The 18906-nt window shown below is 41.7% G+C and overlaps 1 long non-coding RNA gene across 2 annotated transcripts in view; it reads right to left on the reverse strand.

Moving 5' to 3' along the window:
* Positions 1-17809, reverse strand: part of LOC104969735 (uncharacterized) — a 30361-nt gene extending 12552 nt beyond the window's left edge. The window contains exon 1 of one of the 2 annotated variants that reach the window (XR_009495829.1): positions 13895-17809. This is a non-coding gene — a long non-coding RNA (uncharacterized lncRNA). The remainder of the gene's footprint in view (positions 1-13894) is intronic. The other variant, XR_009495830.1, reaches the window with a different exon arrangement.
* Between the last annotated feature and the right edge of the window lie 1097 nt (positions 17810-18906).

Consider the following 18906-nt stretch of genomic DNA (forward strand, 5'->3'; position numbering starts at 1 on the left):
AATCAGAGAGAAAAGAGCTCTCTTTTCTATAGCATTTCATCTGGGAGGATGTCAAACTAGAGCTTCAGAAGCTGAGAGCAAAGGCAACCAAGAGGAAGGCAGAGCTAAGAGACGGAGGTAGACAAATCCCGGCCATATCATCTCAGCCCTGGATTCTGCTGTGTGAGGCCTTTACCAAGCCCACAGAAGCAGAACCCAGAACCAAGGTCACCTCAAAAGCTGACACAGCCCCTTTGTAACCTTGCCAAAAGGACCCCTGATCATCACAAGCAGGCTTCCTGACCCATATTAGGCAAATATGTCCACCTCCGTAGTCATCCTATAGTGCCCTAACCAACCACCTAACGCCAACCTTCTAGCAGGAATTTTCTTCATCTTGAAGTTCTAAAAATTGGCTACTAACCCATGAAAAGTGTCAACTTTTCCTGGCCTGTCAGGAGGTCAGCCTGCCTGTGCTTGCAGTGCCCACTTTATCTCTGCTCTTTGTTCTTAATAAATTCGCTCCCTTCTGAAATGCTCTGTGTCTGGAAATTCTTTTCCAACTCATTCTCAGATTGCCTCAACAGATAATGGCCATACTTATTAAAACTAATTTATTTATTTGACTGCACCATGTCTTAGTTGTGGGATCTAGTTCCATGACCAGGGATCTAATCCAGGCCCCCTGCATTGGGAGGGGGAGTCTCAGCCCCTGGACCACCAGGAAAGTCCCGATACAGCCACACTTGAAGTGAACTGTGCCCTGGCCTTTTCAGGACCATGAGCTAGTAAATTTTCAGGACCATGAACTAATAAGTTCTCTCTCTCTCCCCCTCTCTTTTTCTATTGATTTCTTTATTTTTGCTTAAGCCAGTTTCTCTTGGAATTTTACCACTTGCACATGGAAGATAGCTAAGAAATATACAATAGCACGGTGTGGTTTGGCCTTTGCTGCCTGTAAGCCTCCTCCCCTGGCTTTCTGTACTCCAGCTTCAGTGGTTTTCTTTCAGTCACTTAGAAGCCCCTTTGCTCTTCTGCTGCAATTGCTTTGCAGGTACCATTGCCCCTGCCTGGAACAGTCTTCCACCCTCTTTGCCCATTTAGCTCCTACTCATCTTTCAGATCCCTGACTGGTGTCATTCTGGTAGTTTGCTTCAACGTGGGTCCTGATGAATTATACCTTCTGATATTCATGTCCTTTTGTAGGCTCTTCCCCCTTGACTCTGGCTTGGTGCTGTGACTGCTGTAAACAACAGAATTCAGCACCAAATGGGGCTGTGCCAGTCCCGAGGCTAACTCTTAAGAAAAGCTGGAAACTTCTACTTTTGTGCTCTTGGAAGACTTGGGCAATTATAACAAAGGTCTGATTCCCCTGCTGGAGAGACCAAATGGAGAGGCTTCTCCTGAGAACCCTAGCTGTGTCCCAGCCTACGTGCCAGCTGCATGCAGCTGCGTGAGTGACCCCTGAAAAGACCAGCAGGGCAACGAACTAGCTCCACCCAAATCAGGAAGTTATGAGCAAGTAGAATAAAAGGCTCCTCTTCTTCAAGATGGTTGCTTTTAGTCATTACATTTTGGGGTAGCTAGTTGTGTAGCAACGGATAACTGAGTCATCTGGAGAAAATGCCTCCAAAAAAGGAAAAGAAAATTTCTCCAACTTTCCTAGACCAAGTCAATCCCCAGTTAGACATTATCAGAGTACCATGCACATGGCTTTCATGATACTCAGCATATTTTGTAGTGATGCATTTACAAGAATGACTTTTTTTTGGTGTTCCTTCCCTTTGATAATTTCAGGATTATTGACCACCCCATCCCCGACCCTGGGGAAGGAACAAGCAATCTGCTGCAGTTTTCTTGCCTTGGAAATTCCATGGACAGAGGAGCCTGGTGGGTTACAGTCCATGGGGTCTCAAAGAGTTGGACATGACTGAGTGACTAACCAACAACAAAGGATTATTTACCCAACTTCAAGACATCAGTCCTTGTAATCATGGACAACCACCTCAGTCTGCCCCATCCCAGGGCCTGGTTCTCTGCTTTTATTTGTGCTGAATCTGCCACTGATCCTCTGAATGTAGGTTCAGTAGAAGTTTTTACATATAAGTTTAGCACAGCAAAGATTCCATATTCCTCTCCTCCACTCCATTCATGATTCTACTCTCAAGCGTTACCCACTATTAATTGGGAAACTAGATTAAAAAAGACTCATGGTTTACAGGTTTACAGTATTCAGATTTACACAGCAGTTTCTTCCAAATTATACTCAGGGGTATAAATCAGGGACTAACATCGGCACACTCACCAAGTACAGAGCCTTCCAATTCTAAAGGATTTTGCTGGTGAGTCATTAAGTTAAAAAAAGAAATTCATATCAGTAATAAATCTCTGGAGAAGTACTCTATGTTCTTTTGAAAATTGATTGTTTCTAGGTGGCTACTTCAACTAACATTATCCAAAAGATAGAGTTCTGTTAGAATATAGAATAATGCTTTCTGAGAAGTTGTTTCTATTTTTATTGTTTAAAGTTGAGACCTGGGTTCAATCCCTGGGTTGGGAAGATCCCCTGGAGAAGGCAAAGGCTACCTGCTCCAGTGTTCTGGCCTGGAAAATTCCATGGACTGTATAGTCCATGGTTATAAAGAGTAGGACTCGACTGAGCTTCTAAAATAGAAAAAAAGAAAAGAAAGTTGAGACAGGAGATTTATCATGGAATATACTTCCAAAGGACCAGAACTTGCAGTAAATTTACTCTGTTATTTTCATATTTAAAAAAGTGTTATAGATCATAAACCTCTGCCAGATTGGACATCTGGGTTTCTGTGTTTGTGGGGAAAGGGCATAAGAAGGCCTAAACGTTAAGCAGCTTAGAACTGACTCTCCTGGAATTACAAAGTTTCAGCCATGGTGACTGAAGGTATATGCTGCTGCTGCTGCTGCTGCTGCTAAGTCGCTTCTGTCATGTCCAGGATTCCCCTAACCCATCCTCTCGCTCAAGTGCTCCATCAGCCTCCACAGATCTCATGACAAAGACCGTGCTGCCATCTTCTCTCTTTTGCTGTTGACTTTGCTCTAGTTCAGGCCTGTGGAATTTTGTGGTGGCCTCATAAGTGGTTTTCCTGCCTTCGGTCTCTTCACTCTGTGAGTGCGGGCTAAGTCAGTTCAGTCATGTCAGACTCTTTGTGACCCTGTGGACTGTAGCCTGCCAGACTCCTCTGTCCATGGGATTCTCCAGGCAAGAATACTGGAGTGGGTTGCCATGTCCTCCTCCAGGGCATCTTCCCAACTAGGGACTGAACCCACATCTCTTATGTCTCCTACACTGGCAGGTGAGTTCTTCACCACTAGCACCGCCTTCACTCCCTCCACCTCTGAATCCATTTCTGGGTTCACCCCACTGCTGGGGTGATTGGCCACTCCCTTTCATAAAACCCTTCAAGGACTCACCATTCTCTGCTGCTAAGGTCCTTAACTCATGGTCCACAGATATTAAGCAGATAAGGGGCCAGGAACCCTTGGAAGATGTGCAGACAACTGACATGACTATGTCCATTCCTTGGGAGAGCATATATAGCCCTCGTAACAGTCTTGAAAAGGTCTGTGACTCCACAAGAGGGAAGAACCACTGGCCTACAGGAGACAAGCAAATTCCTTGACAAGTAATGTGATTGTTGGAAGGGTGATGGAGGTGATGAAAAGATGCTCTAAATACCACAGGCAAAAGGTATGATTTCCAATCTGGTAAATGTTGTGCTTAACAAAACTTGGGTGGGAGGAGAGATAAAGCAGGAGTTTGGGATTAACATATACACACTGCCATATATAAAATAGATAACCAACAAGGACCTACTGTATAGTAAAGGGAACTCTACTCAATATTTTGTAATAGTATATAAGGGAAAAGAATCTGAAAAAGAATATATTTATATGAATCACTGTGCTATATGCCTGAAACTAATATGACATTATAAATCAACTATACTTCAATTAAAAAAATAAAAACAACAACAACAAAAAAAGCAAGACTTGGCAGCATCCTCCCCAAAGGAAAGCCAAAGCTTTCCTTGTCCTCAAGTTCCCATAAACACACCCTAAAATGATGCTGCCATGGTCTTCCCAGGTGGCACTGGTGGTAAAGAACCTGCCTGCCAATGCAGGACACATAAGATCCTCTGGAGGAGGGCATGGCAACCAACCTAGAGAATCCTCTGGATAGAGGAGCCTGGAGGGCTGCAGTCCATGGGATTGCAAAGAGTCTGGCATGACTGAAGTGACTTAGCACGTTTGCATACTGATGCGGCCACTGGGCCAGCATCCTTTTTGAGGAGAGACCATCCCAATCCCTTTCAGGATGGCCAGCTGGTCTCAGAAGCTGATAGCTCTTCTGTGTTCCTGCCAGCCTCCTTCTGCAAACTATGAATTAACTTTCTCATGGTAGGAAGCACCCTGCCCTGGGGAGGATATGCACTTCTGCCTTTTCTCAGGTTGTAATATAGATGGTGTGTAGCAGGCTCAGTACATTCCTAAGCAACCACAGTGGGCCCAGGTGGAATCCTAGAACAATTTCCAGTGACATCTGAATCTGACTTTCCCAAATGGGATAGGGCTTCAGGTTACTGGAAGCTTTATCTCCCACAGGACACACAAGGCCCTTCTTAAACTGGCTACTGCTCCAGGTCTGACACGGGCCCTGTGTTCCAAACATACTAAAATATTCGAATCTTTCTGAACCAGCTGTGCACATTCATGACTCTGCCTTTGACATAACATCAGTCATTATCAACATCATCTCCAACTAAAACTCTGTGAGGTTGGTCATATTATCCGTAGTTTAAAATGAGGGCCCTGAGGGACTTCCTGGCAATCCATTGGTTAAGACTCTGTGCTTCAAATGCAGGGAATGCAGGTTTGATCCTTGGTCAGAGAACTAAGGGGGCTTTCCAGGTGGCCATAGTGGTAAAGAATCCATCTGCCAATGCAGGAGACTTGAGATGAGGGTTCGATCCCTGGGTTGGGAACATCCCCTGGAGGAGGGCATGGCAGCCAACTCCAGTATTCTTGCCTGGAGAATTCCCATGGACAGAGGAGCCTGGTGGGCTACAGTCTATAGGGTGACAGAATCCAACACGATTGAATCAACCTAGCACGCATGGAGAACTAAGAGCCTGCATGCTGTGACGCCAAAAAAATAAAATGAGGCTGGTAAGAGTTCATTTCTTTGCCCAAATCTAACAAAAAAAGTGAGTGTGACCTAGAATTGCCTCTGGTGAATTACTTTTCCTGACAGCATCAGCTTGCCTTACTTCCTTGTAAAGCCTGCTCTGACTACTCCAGATATTAGGCATCCATTCCTTTATGTTTCCACTAAATCTTCAAACATTTTTCACCATAACAGTAACATATATTTATTATAGAAAGTTGTGAGAGCTAAAAATTATTCCTCAATAGTACATCTATCCCTGGTGGCTCAGATGGTAAAGAATCTGCCTGCAATGCGGGAGACCTGGGTTCCATCCCTGGGTTGGGAAGATCCTCTGGAGAAGGGCATGGCAACCCACGCCAGTATTCTTGCCTGGAGAATCCCGTGGACAGAGGAGCCTGGTGGGGTACAATCCATAGGGTCTCAAAGAGTCGGACACGACTGAGTGACTAACACCTATCCAAATACAATCATGGTTATTTTTTTAAAAACTATTTTTATCCTATTTTAAGTACTTTCATAACTATACTTGTAGATTTTAAAATATTGCTTATTTTATGATTATGTGATATGATATTTTATGATTAGTGATTATGTGATGCATACATAATCACTATGTGTGCATCACTGGGTAGTCTACTTTTGGTGGGGGCGCTGGTAGTATTAGTGTAAACGCTTCCCTGTATTATTACACAGTTTCACAATACCTTTGCTTTTTCGGTTAGAATACTTTTGGATCCAAGTTAACAACTATCTCAGAATGTCCTGAACAATAAGGAATGCATCCTAATCACTGCTGTAACAAGAGCCACAGAAGTAGGGCAGGCTTCAGGCAGGCTATAATTTGAGTTTCTACTCTATTTTTCTGTAGTTCTCTCCTATCTGCAGTTGCTCCACACTCCCGCCATGGGCTGACATTGTCCTCAGGGCCCCCTCACATCAAAGCTGAGATAGCCTCTTCCTGGCTTGTGAAGGGGTGAAATGCTACCCTGATGATGGAATAAATTCCACTTTTAGGTCTGACTGGGTCAAACTTCAAAGCACTTGTAGATCATGTGCTTTTCCCTGGACATAGAATAGTTGCTGGGGGAATCTAACTCTAATCTTAAGCCTGGGTTCTTGAGCCAATTACTGGCCACCCACTGAATGGACGGCCACTGTGTTTATTAGGAATCTGCCTTCGGATTCTGGGATAAAGTCTGGGATAAAGCTTCTCTTGAGTCACCTGACTGCATGTATGAGGCAGGAACACCCAAAGAAAAACTGGGGCTTCTGTTAGAAAGGAACAAGGAGGGACGGACTATTACTCTTTTATTTTTATGTTTGCTAATTTGATAGGGGAGAGTTCCTCATTGCTGTTTTACCCTCCTGTCTGTCGTCTATCCCCTTCATGCCCACATGTGGCACTGCCACATGAGATGGTGGTGGTTTCCTTGCTAGTCTCTGGACTTCTTATGGAGTATGAGCTTCTTAAGGGTAAGGAATCTGTAATAGTAATACTTGCTCACTCAATATTTAGCAGATGTATAAATGTCAGTTGAATAAATGATTAAAGGAAAGAATGAATGAATGAATGCAGTGCAGAATGCATACTATGGCAGTCAGGCTTAAGATAACGTAATGACAGTCGCTCAGTCGTGTCTGACTCTTTGTGACCCCATGGACTGCAGTACACCAGACTTCCCTGGCCATCACCAACTCCCGAAGCCTGCTCAAACTCATGTCCATCAAGTCAGTGATGCCATCCAACCATCTCATCCTCTGTTGTCCCCTTCTCCTGCCTTCAGTCTTTCCCAGCATCAGGGTCTTTTCAAATGAGTCAGTTCTTCGCATCAGGTGGCCAAAGTATTGGAGTTTCAGCTTCAGTATCAGTCCTTCCAGTGAATATTAAGGACTGTCCTTTAGGATTGACTGGTTTGATCTTCTTGCAGTCCAGGGGACTCTCAAGAGTCTTCTCCAATACCACAGTTCAAAAGCATCAATTCTGCACTCAGCTTTCTTTATGGTCCAACTCTCACATCTATACATAATTATTGGAAAAACCATAGCTTTGACTAGACAGACCTTTGCCAGCAAAGTAATATTTCTGCTTTTAATATGCTGTCTTGGTTGGTCATAACTTCTCTTCCAAGGAGAAAGTATCTTTTAATTTCACGGCTGCGGTCACCACGTGCGGTGATTTTGGAGCCTAAGAAAATAGTCTTTCACTGTTTCCATTGTTTCCCCATCTATTTGCCATAAAGTAATGGGGCCAGATGCCATGATCTTCGTTTTTCGAATGTTGAGTTTTAAGCCAGTCTTTTCACTCTCCTTTATTTTCATCAAGAGCCTTTTTAGTTCCTCTTCACTTTCTGCCATAAGTGTGGTGTCATCTGTATATCTGAGGTTACTGATATTTCTCCTGGCAATCTTGATTCCAGCTTGCGTTTCATCTAGCCTTGCATTTCACATGATGTGCTCTGCATATAATAAGCAGGGTGACAATATACAGCCTTGACATACTCCTTTCCCAATTTGGAACCAGTCCATTGTTCCATGTCCGGTTCTAACTGTTGCTTCTTGACCTGCATACAGGTTTCTCAGGAGGCAGGTAAGATGGTCTAGTATTCCCATCTCTTGAAGAATTTTACACAGTTTGTTGTGATCCACATAGTCAAGGCTTTGGCGTAGTCATTAAAGCAGAAGTAGGTGTTTTTCTGGAAATCTCTTGCTTTTTCTATAATCCAACAGATGTTGGCAATTTGATCTCTGGTTCCTTTGCCTTTTCTAAATCCAGCTTGAACATCTGGAATGTCTCAGTTCACATACCATTGAAGCCTGGCTTGGAGAATTTTGAGCATTACTTTGCCACTGTAGTCCATCCACTAGGCTCTTCTGTCCATGGCATTCTCCAGGCAAGATTACTGGAGTGGTTTGCCATGCCCTCCTCCAGGGGATTTTCTCAACCCAGGGATGGAACTCAGGTCTCCTGCATTGTAGGCAGATTCTTGACCATCTGAGTCACCAGGGAAGCCCGAGAATGCTGGAGTGGGTGGCCTATTGCTTCTTCAGGGGATCTTCCCAACCCAGGAATTGAACTGGGATCGCCTGCACTGCAGGCAGATTCTTTACCAGCTGAGCTATCCGGGAAGCCCATGATTAAGATACAGAATGGTTTTATAATGAAGAAGAGAGACAGGGATTCCTTGTTTGTTTTTTTTTTTTTTCACCTAGCATTTAAGAAAGTCTTATTCTGCGCTACCTGCTGAGGTATACCACAGGGAGCAAGACAGATGATGGTTCTGCCTTCATGGAGCTTAGATGCTGATGCAAAAACATGGAGGGAAGGATGGGGTTGGTTTTACAAAGAGAACCTCAGGGAGCTATGGAGCTGAAGGCTGCTCTGGGCTTTGTTAAATTTGGAGCTGCTTCCCTTCTCTTTTCAGAATCAAGTCTGGCTCTGTCTAACAAGACAGGCAACTCAGGGCCTCCCACAGTAGAAAGCAAGCCACGGTTTTCACGGGTTCTCTGTTCCTGGTCACTCCGGTTTGTCACTGTTGTTATAAAGGCACTGCTTCAGATCTCTGGCTGAAAAGCAAGCAAGCATGGTTTTCAAACCCAAACAGGCTTTTAATCAGGAATTTTTAGGTGTTACACACACTCCTACATAATGAGGAAGGGGAATGCCTTGCCTAAGGACAACTTACGAAGGTCACAGCCTGCCTTCTTTGAGAAGGAAATTCAGTGATTCTTGAGGGCTTCAGAGAAATTCCGGCCCTGGGAGGTGCTTTCCCTCAGTTCCTCCAGAACAGGAACCCCACCTACTTTGGGAGAGGAGGGATTACTTCTGCTTCATTTCAACAGAAATGACATTTGTGTTGAAATCCAAACGGTGAGCATGACGTTTCCAAAACAAGGAGAGGGTTGGAGGGGTGGGCAGCATCCAGGCAAGGAAACAGAATGGAGGCTTTGGGGCCTCGGCAAGATCAACCCCAGGGCATTCTGGGAGCTGAAAGTTTCCTGTGTTTGGTGTGCAGAGTGAAAAGAGGGCTGTATGTGACACTGCAGGGTAGGCAAGTGTAAGATCTTCTGTAGCCTTGCAACAGTGTGGTGAATTTAGGACTCAGGCTAGGTCAGAAATTAATAGGTCAAGGAGGGACTTCCCTGGCTGTCCAGTGGTTAGGACTCAGTGGTTTCACTGCCGTGGGCCTGGTTTCTATTCCTGGTCAGGGAACTAAGATTCTGCAAGCCACATGGTGTGGTCAAATTATAATAATTATTATAATAATAATAAATACAATTTAAAATTTTTTAATTAAAAAATAAAACTAAAGTCAAGGAATCACTGGGCTAGTGTGGAAGGCTATCACCGGAAGACTTTATATGTATAATTCTTTTGCCTTTAAGGTTTCATTATGTAATTAATTGTTGTTGCAAAATAGATTAAAATTTAATTTTTATGCCATATTAGAAGATTGGCTTTTTAATCCAACATTTCATTATAAAAGTTTTCAAACAAGGAGAAAAATGGAAAGAATTGCCTATATTTCTTAGCTTTACTTTGTCACATATCTATCCATCTAGCCATTCCTCTCACCATCCATCAATCCACCTAATTTTTTGATGCATATTAAAGCAGGTAGAGACATCAGTCAAGTTCATCCCTGGACACTTCAGTATGCATACCATTTTCTAGAGTTTAATATTTGTTCATGGTTCTTTATATACAAACATCTTAAGTATTCCATTTGATGGTGTTGATAAACATGTATATGAAAATTTGAAGTTTCAAAAAAGGTACAACTTTTACCAAAATTATCATATACTGTTCAAGGCTTTTATAGTATATATGAAGTGGCATAATATCAATTCAAGATAGATTTTGATAAATTAAGGATGTATATTGTAATCTCTAGTCATCACTTTAAAAATATTACCTAAAGGGGAATTCCTGGGCAGTCCAGTAGTTAGGACTTGGTACTTTCACTGTCAAGGGTACAGGTTTGATCCCTGGTTGGGGAGCTAAGATCATGCAAGCTATGCGGCCAAAAAAACAAAAAGCTAAAAAGCCAATAGAGGGGATAAGCTAGTACACAAAAATAAACAACAATAACACACACACATACATACAAAACCCAAACCAAAAAACCTCAACCCAAAAGAAGACCAAATTCAAAACAAATAGCAAAACAGGAGACTGAAATCTGCCTATAACGTGTGCATGCATATGTGCTAAGATGCTTCAGTCATGTCTGGCTCTGTGTGACCCTATGGACTGTAGCCCACCAGGCTCCTCTGTCCATGGCATTCTCCAGGCAAGAATACTGGAGTGGGTTGCCATGCCCTCCTCCAGAGGATCTTCCCAACCCAGGGATCAAACCCATGTCTCTTATGTCTCATGCATTGGAAGATGGGTTCTTTACCAGTACTGCCACCTGGGAAGCCCCACCTATAACATAAATACATCAACTTTGAAGGACTGAACTTTCCAATTAAAAGATAAAGATTGTCAGCCTGGATAAAAAGCAGGGCCCAACTATATTCTGTTTATAGGAGATACACTTAAATACAGAGACATACATAGATTTGTATTTTTAACCTTCTTTAATTTCTAACCTCTTTAATTTTTAAGCTGTTTCTCTATAGCATGCAAACACTAAGCATCAGAAAGCTAGTATTTCTGTATTTCCACATATCAGGCGAACTAAATTTAAAGACAAAGAGTATTTTCAGGAACCAAGAATGATACTGTAACAATAAAAGGTCAATCAATCAAGAAAACATAACAGATCAAACTGTGTGATCACTTACCAGCAGAGCATCAAAGTATACAAAAGCAAAAATTGACAAGACAAATTGATCTGCCGTCATACTTGGAGGTTCTAATACTTCTCTTTCAGTATGTGATAGAATTAATAGACAAAAATATCAGTGAGGATATACGAAATTTGAACAGCATTCTTACCAACTTGACCTAACTGACATATTTAGATGATCCAAAAATTGCAGAGTATACATTCTTTACAAGTGCATATCAGATATTCACCAAGATACTTTTTATGCTACCGGGCCATATGTGAAATTTAAAAAGAAATACTATTTATGAAAGCAGCACAACAAAATACTTAAGAATGAACAAATTTAACAAAAAATGTGCAAACATCTATACTGAAAAATACAAGTATTATAGAGAGAAATTAAAATCTAAATAGAGTAGAAATTGGGAACTGCTCATGATTAGAAGCCTTCATATTATCAAGATGTCAATCATTCATAAACTGATCTAGAGTAAAAACCATCCAAATCAGAATCATGGCAGGGTCATTTAAAAAGAAATTTACAAGCTGATTTGTAAATTTTTTGTGAAATTTCAAAGGACAGAGAAAATGAGCTTTAAAGAGGATAAAGTATGAGAACTTTGTCAAACTTGTCAAATTGTCAGAATTTCCTGATTTCAAGAATTACTAAAAAGTTACAGTCATCAAGACAGATTGATGTTGGTGTAAATAGATCAATGGAACAGAATAGAATCCAGAAGTAGACTGACATTTTTACAGTTGATTGGTTTTCAAAAAAGGTGTCAAAGGAATCCAGTGGGAAAAATGACAATCATGTTAATAACACATGTGACTGGAAGAACTAGATAATGTATGAAAAAAACTGTCATTGTATATAATCACATTCGTAGTATGTATGTGTGACAAATTACAATTTTGAGCCTGTGTTATCCATGTCCTGGGAAATAAATTATGCATCTGTACTGCTATATTAGCTTTCTCAAGCCACATGAGTATTATTTATTATGAAAAACTTGTTAAGGGGCTGCAATAACATTGAAGACACAAGGGCATAGTTTAGAAAATAGTTTCTAATTCATTAAATAATGCTTTACTTCCTGGATGATATCATAAAAATGGCCTTCTGTTTTTACAGCAAATTTAATCCCTCCCTGTATGTTCGTAGTAGCAGGAGAAATTTCCAATTTCACTCATGACCAATGATATATATTTGTGAAACTCCTAGCTGGATGGAGGGGCAAAGGCTATATCTCTGCAAAAATGAAATCTCATAAGCCAATAGCTGAAGACTTCTTTTAGATACTGGAAGAGTCACATCCTTCATGTACATGGGAGGTGGCATTATTATTGTGACTAACAGAGGTTAATCAAAAGGAGAAGTTCCTGCCCTAACAAGCTGGAATGTAAATGTGATTGTGGGTGCTAAGTCGCTTCAGTTGTGTTTGACTCTTTGCTACCCTACGGACTGTAGCCCACCAGGCTCCTCTGTCCATGAGATTCTCCAGGCAAGAATACTGGAGTGGGTTGTCATGCCCTCCTCCAGGAATCTTCTCAAGCCAGGGATGGAACTAACGTTTCAAATCTGCTGCATTGGTAGGCGCATTCTTTACCACTAGCGCCACCTGCGAAGCATGTAAATGTGATTAAGTTTTGAAAATTTTTTCTTTTCCTACACTTTAAGAGGGGTTTCTTGAGGACAAAAGATGGGGCTTCTCTATGATTATCACACTCACATTCATCAGGCTGTGTAATTAAATAAGGCCTGATACTCTTCAGGGAATTCCTCCAAAAGGGCCCATTGATTCTAGAGAATCAAGCTGTAGCTGGAGTAACTGCACACTTAACTTTATTTTAATAATCCAGGAAAGTCTCCCAGAGCTGGGGTCAAAATTGCTCTCACTATGGAAGGTATGTTCTTTCTCCCATACAGTGCTAGACACGCACCATAAACTCTCCCTCTTTTTTTCTTTCTTTTCTTCTATCTCTATAGTGTTTTCTCTTTTTATAGTCTGTGCAGGCAATGGCACTTCCATTACTACAATGTCACCTGAAATGTTCAGGTGACAGGAGGGTTGATCAGATTACATTTCTGTTTAGTTAAATAACAGGCCTGCAGATACATTTAGAACACTGTTCCTGCAGTTATTTTCTCAACTTACCCATGAATGGCATGCATCATCTTTTAGGAAGGATTACTCTTGCAAGTGGGTCATAGCAATCATTTTGTTTTTATTCTTAGTTTGATATTTCTGGAGCATGTACCAAAGGTCAGGCTAAGTGCTTTCCTTACATTATCTAGTATAACCCTTATGACACCTTTTCAAATAGATACTTTTATTTCCTAATTTTATGATTAACTTACTTTATTATTATTATTTTTTATGATTAACTTACTTTAGGACAGAGAGTTGGGTGGTGACAGAATTGGACCTCAAACACAGATCTGAGCCCAGAAGAACAAGCTCTTATAAACTTCTTCCAGTGCTCAGAGGATCACATAATTCTGATCTTACCTCAAATCCCAGATACCTGTCCATAACTCCCTGTGTTTTTACTATCAACCAGTTTCCTAGTTTGGGTAGAAAAACTGCACTAGGCTGCATGGGGTGAAATAAAGCAAAACATAAGAAATCGTCTTGCCTTTGGAGAACTTCTAATCTAGCTGAGCTCCAGTTAAGCAGTTGTTTTCCATTTAAGATGCACATGAGAATCATCTGCAAAACTTTAACAGATACTGATACAGAAATTCTGATTTAACTGATGTAGGGGGAGGTCTGAGCATCAGGATTCTAAAAACTCCTTAGGTGATTGGAAGGTGCAGCCAAGGTTGACAACCACCTAGTTTGAACAACAACAACAAAAAAAACCACCCATAAAATAACATCAAAACCACTACAATGTACAACATGATATATTCTTAAATGTATTTATTCCTTACCTTATTCCACAAAGGATATGACATGGCTAAACAAATTATTCGGTACAGAACAAATCCCACTGAAGGGCGCAGAGTTCCAGGTGCCTGTTAAATAGGCTGTCAAAGGGGCCAGGACACATGAGGTCAGCAGAGAAATAATTTAGGTACAGTTTTATTTCTTTGGTTTGCAAGGCAGCAGTGGCAGGTTTTAGGTGAAGTAGTCCTTAGAAAACACTGATTGGTCCAGGTACTGTTTCTAGGTGGTTGATTGGTCCAATAACAGTTTCCAGGAAGTTGATTGCTCTGGAAGCTGTTTCCACGCTGTCAGGCCAGTAGATTGCCTTGTCTCCAAGGGTTACTCAATCTACAAAGTGATAACAGGCCTCAGAAGCTTGGGTGAAATGATAATTTTTTTTCTCATTACAGAGGCTTGTTGAAAAAAATGCCAGTATCTGAGGGATGACTCATAGGCACAGTGTACATTTCATTGCTCCAACTTCCTTAAGGGCTATGAATTGCTCACAAAGCACTAGCTTCCTAAATTACTTGTTTCACAAGTCGTGGAGTGGCCAGAGCTGTTTCACGAAAAATTTCCAGCTATTAAAAGGGCAACATTAAACTATTCAGTGCAGTTCAGTATTTGGAATATTTCCTATCTTTTCTTTCTCCTTCTCAATTGTTGTTGAGAAGTTAATATCGGTAGGGAAAAACAGGTAGCCTATAAAATGATGATGTAATAACAAAGCTAAGAAAAAGGGTAAAGTCTCTGTGCTTCTATAGTTTTAATATTGAATCATTTTTATTTTTGCATATTTTTATTCTAACCTAAGGTCAATATTATTTGAATGATAACATGTAAAATTTAAGGCCTGACTATCTAATCATATTTTTTTAAATGAAGCTATCAGTTTCTTTATTTTAGAGTGGTTTACCAAGTTCCTCAAAAGTATGATGTCATAACATGCTTTATGAGTAAATTTTGTAGTTTTAGTTTTAGATTCAGTGAATATTTTTGAGTGGCATTCACACACAGGCTGGACAGTTATTTTACATAATTATCTTATTTTTAAAATAACAATAATAAGCATTGATGGAAGGCCACATGTAGCAGGCTGGGAAGAAAACAGACAAAAATTTTCTTACTCTGGGAGGAAAAGATAGGCAATTACAACGCTGACTGACACAAAATGCTCCCGTGCTCCACATGGTTACACATATTAACTCATTTCATTTCTCTTAACAATCCCGGGAAGTAGGTACTATCAGCAATTCCACTGTATAGGAGAGGGAAATGGTGCACAGAGAGGTTAACTTGCTGAAGTTCACAAATTAGTGAGCGTTGAGCTGGGATTTATGGTGCCACATGCTCCGTGCTTAAGTGCTAGCTTCTGTCTCTCTGTAATTAGCTTATTTATACTTATTCTACTGATGTAAGGTAGCACAAGTTTTCCTCTTTCTTTCTGAAGTATTTTCAATTTTTACTTCAAATATTTACTACTTCTCTATAAAGGTATTAAATTAGTGCTTTAGAGAACACTGTCCAATGACAGGATGCTTACTGTAGGCCTGGTACTTTACTGACTCGATGAAAATAAAGTGAAATGTTTTGTTTGGTGTATTTGCAAAAATTTTCCTTCAAAATAAAATGGCAGATCTAGAAAAGATCTGTAGCCTCAAACTAGGAAATGAGTTAATGAGGTAGGTTCCAACTTTCTCTGCACATTGGAATCACCTGAAGATATTTTTAGAATATACTGATACCTGGGTCTCACATCCAGCGATTCTGGTTCAGTTGGTCTGGGGTGAGTTCAGGCATCAGTACTTTGCGAATACGGTAAAATGGCAACGTGAGAGAATGTGTAAAAGCCAGACATTTAAAATCATCATCATTGTTGAAAAGCAGGAATTTGAAACAGATTGACCTGGATTAAATCACACATCTGCCACTCATTAGCTGTGTGATTACAGGCAAGTTTCTGTAGGGGAGGAAAAAATTCTCCATTCTCTTAGGGGCCACAACTGGGCCTAAGAATTAAACTGACATAAGACATAGTAATAGAGGGAAAAGTGTACACGTTTTAATCAAATTTTACAAGAGAAGGACAACCCAAAGAAGAGATCACAGCAAGAAGCTTTTGTAGCTTTTAGAAAAGAAATGATAACAAAGGGGCTGGGGCTCTGTTACCAAAAATGATAACAGAGCGTCGTGGGGAAGTGACCAGGAGACCCATGAGGGGAATTCGTGGAAGAGAAGGGCTATTTCAGTATGTTTGTACAGAGTGATTGTACATTTCAGTATCGACTCCCCATCTCTGGGGACAAGGATGTTCTCTTCCTGGTACAGTGAGGGCAACTTCCTCCTGGGAAACTTTGTTCTTTTTTTAGGTAGAAAAGGGAAGGTCAGAGAACCTTTCAGAGAGGAACTGTTTCTCAAATTCCTTCAGCTCAAAATGACCATCATACCAAAGCAATATATTTTGGGGTGGCGTATCCTGAACGCCTTCATGTCTGTATCTCTCTACACCTTTCTTTCCTCATCTGTCAAGTGGGGAGAATCATCCACCTCTCAGGGCAGTTGTAAGAATTCAAGAGCATATACATTACCATCATTTTCACAGACCTGGCGCAAAGCGTGGGTCTCATCAGTAGTACCTCTTAGCTGTTCATGCATTAATTCACTTGGCAAATAATTGCCGAGCATCTACCATGTTCCCCCTGGAGAGGGAAATGGCAACCCACTCCAGTAATCTTGCCTGGAGAATTCCATGGACAGAGGAGCCTGGCAGGCTACAGTCCATGTAGCTGCAAAGAATCAGGCATGACTGAGCAACTAGCATTCACCATGTTCCAGGCGCTGGCGAGGCAGCATTGAGAAGAATGAACGAGAGGCTAGTCCTCCGAGCACTACTTGGGATTGTTTTTAGCATTAATCACATGTCCTTAATCTCATGGTCCTTATACTCCTCTACCCTGTACTAGGTCATCTGAACTTGGGGTCCCATCCTTACCTGTTCTCAGAGACCTTCCTCCGTCAGCGGTCCCCTCTTCTCTTTATTGGCTCTTTACCGTATTCATTTGTTTGTTGAATCTTCGTTCAGCAAGCAAATGGCTTGTGGAATCCTAGTTCCCCAACCAGGGATTTAACTCAGTGGTGAAAGCATGGAGTTCTAACTACTGTACTGCCAGGGAATTCCCTGTCATATTCTTTTAAAGGCAATCACTTTTTCTTTCATGTTAAAAAAAATCTCTGAATCAGGGATTTGGGGCTGCAAGTTACCCAACAGTTCTGCTTTCATCCTTGGTTGGTTTGCTTAGCAGGAAAGTATAGATACTGTCTGGACTCCATGCCTCCGCTTCCCAGGACTGCTCCATCTCTTCTTATTTGCATCCAGAACACTGTGGTCAGGCTCCATCACTCTACAGGTATTATTCTCACCAAGGTCACTCCCTTTTAAAACTGTTCAGTGGCTCTATATTTACCTTCGGATGAAGTTCAAACTGTTTAAAATGGCATGTGGTCCTTTCCAGGCTTCTCTCCCTTTTTTGCCTGCACTCCTCTCCCCTGCCTGCTCTCCCCACCCCCCACAGTGAGTTCCCGCCCCACAGGACTGCTTGGAATTCCCTAGAATAATGGTAAAACCTCTAGGCAGTGATGCTCTGAAGGGGATTTTTGGTCACTTGTGAGTTTGGTGTGCATCTTCTCCCAATCATGTGTTCAGTGATGTCCTGTTGGTTTTCGAGTCAGCCATGGGAGTACTTATATCAAGGAGTATTTATATCAAGGCAAAATCCACAAATTCGGGCCTTCTCACCTACTCCTAGAGAGATGGCTATTAAGTATCTATCATATAGCATTGCTTCTAGGACTGTGTACATATGTTTTCCCCTCTACTCCAGCTTGGCTCAGCTTAAATGTCTCTTTTGAAAGCGTCTCCTGACTCTTCAAGATTGGAATAGATGCCCTTCTTTATGATTCTATGGAAACTTGGGACCCTGTCACCCTGCATTGTGGCATTTATCATACTGATTTTTTCAGTATCCTATATGGATGTGAGAGTTGGACCATAAAGAAGGCAGAGTGCCCAAGAATTGATGTGTCTAACTGTGGTGTTGGAGAAGACTCTTGAGAGTCCCTTGAACAGCAAAGAGATCCAACCAGTCTATCCTACAGGAAATCAACCCTGAATATTCATTGGAAGGACTGATGCTGAAGCTGAAGCTCCAAAACTTTGGCCACCTGATGCAAAGAGCTGACTCACTGGAAAAGACCCTGATGCTGGGAAAGATTGGGGGCAGGAGGAGAAGGGGACGACAGAGGATGAGATGGTTGGATAGCATCACCGACTCGATGGACATGGGTCTGAGGAAACTCCAGGAGATAGTGAAGGAGAGGGAGGCCTGGCGTGCTGCAGTCCATGGGGTCACAAAGAGTCGGCCACGACAGAGCGACTGAACAGCAACAGCAACAACAACAATACTGGCCAAGTGAAGTCTTTGAGGTCAGGGAAGACTTAATAGTGTGGTTCTCCAATCAGCAGCATGATCATCACCAGGGGAACTGGTTAGAAATGCAGACTCTCAGGCCCACCCCAGACCAATTAAATCAGAAACTGCCTTTTAACAAGATCTCCAGGAATTGAGTGCATTTAAATTGAAGGTGCACTGCCTTAAGGACCATCTCATCATTTTCAGATGGAAAAATAAAACATCAAGGGGTTTGTCTTATTCATTGCCATTGTTCTCCACCTTGGATAGTGTTTGGCATGTAGCAAGGTGCAGCACCATATTTTGAAATGAGTCAGTCCATGAATAATTGAAATAATTAATCCCCTCTGTTGAGCTTCCCTGATGGCTCAGATGGTAAAGAACCCACCTGCAGTGCGAGAGACTTGGGTTCAGTCCCTGGGTTAGGAAGATCCTCTGGAGAAGGAGATGGCAACCAACTCCAGTGTTCTTGCCTGGTGAGTTCCATGGACAGAGGAGCCTGGTTGGCTATAGTCCATGGGGTCACGTAGAGTTGGACACGACTGAGC

This window comes from Bos taurus, chromosome 9 (genome assembly GCF_002263795.3).
Source record: "Bos taurus isolate L1 Dominette 01449 registration number 42190680 breed Hereford chromosome 9, ARS-UCD2.0, whole genome shotgun sequence".
Lineage (NCBI taxonomy): Eukaryota > Metazoa > Chordata > Mammalia > Artiodactyla > Bovidae > Bos > Bos taurus.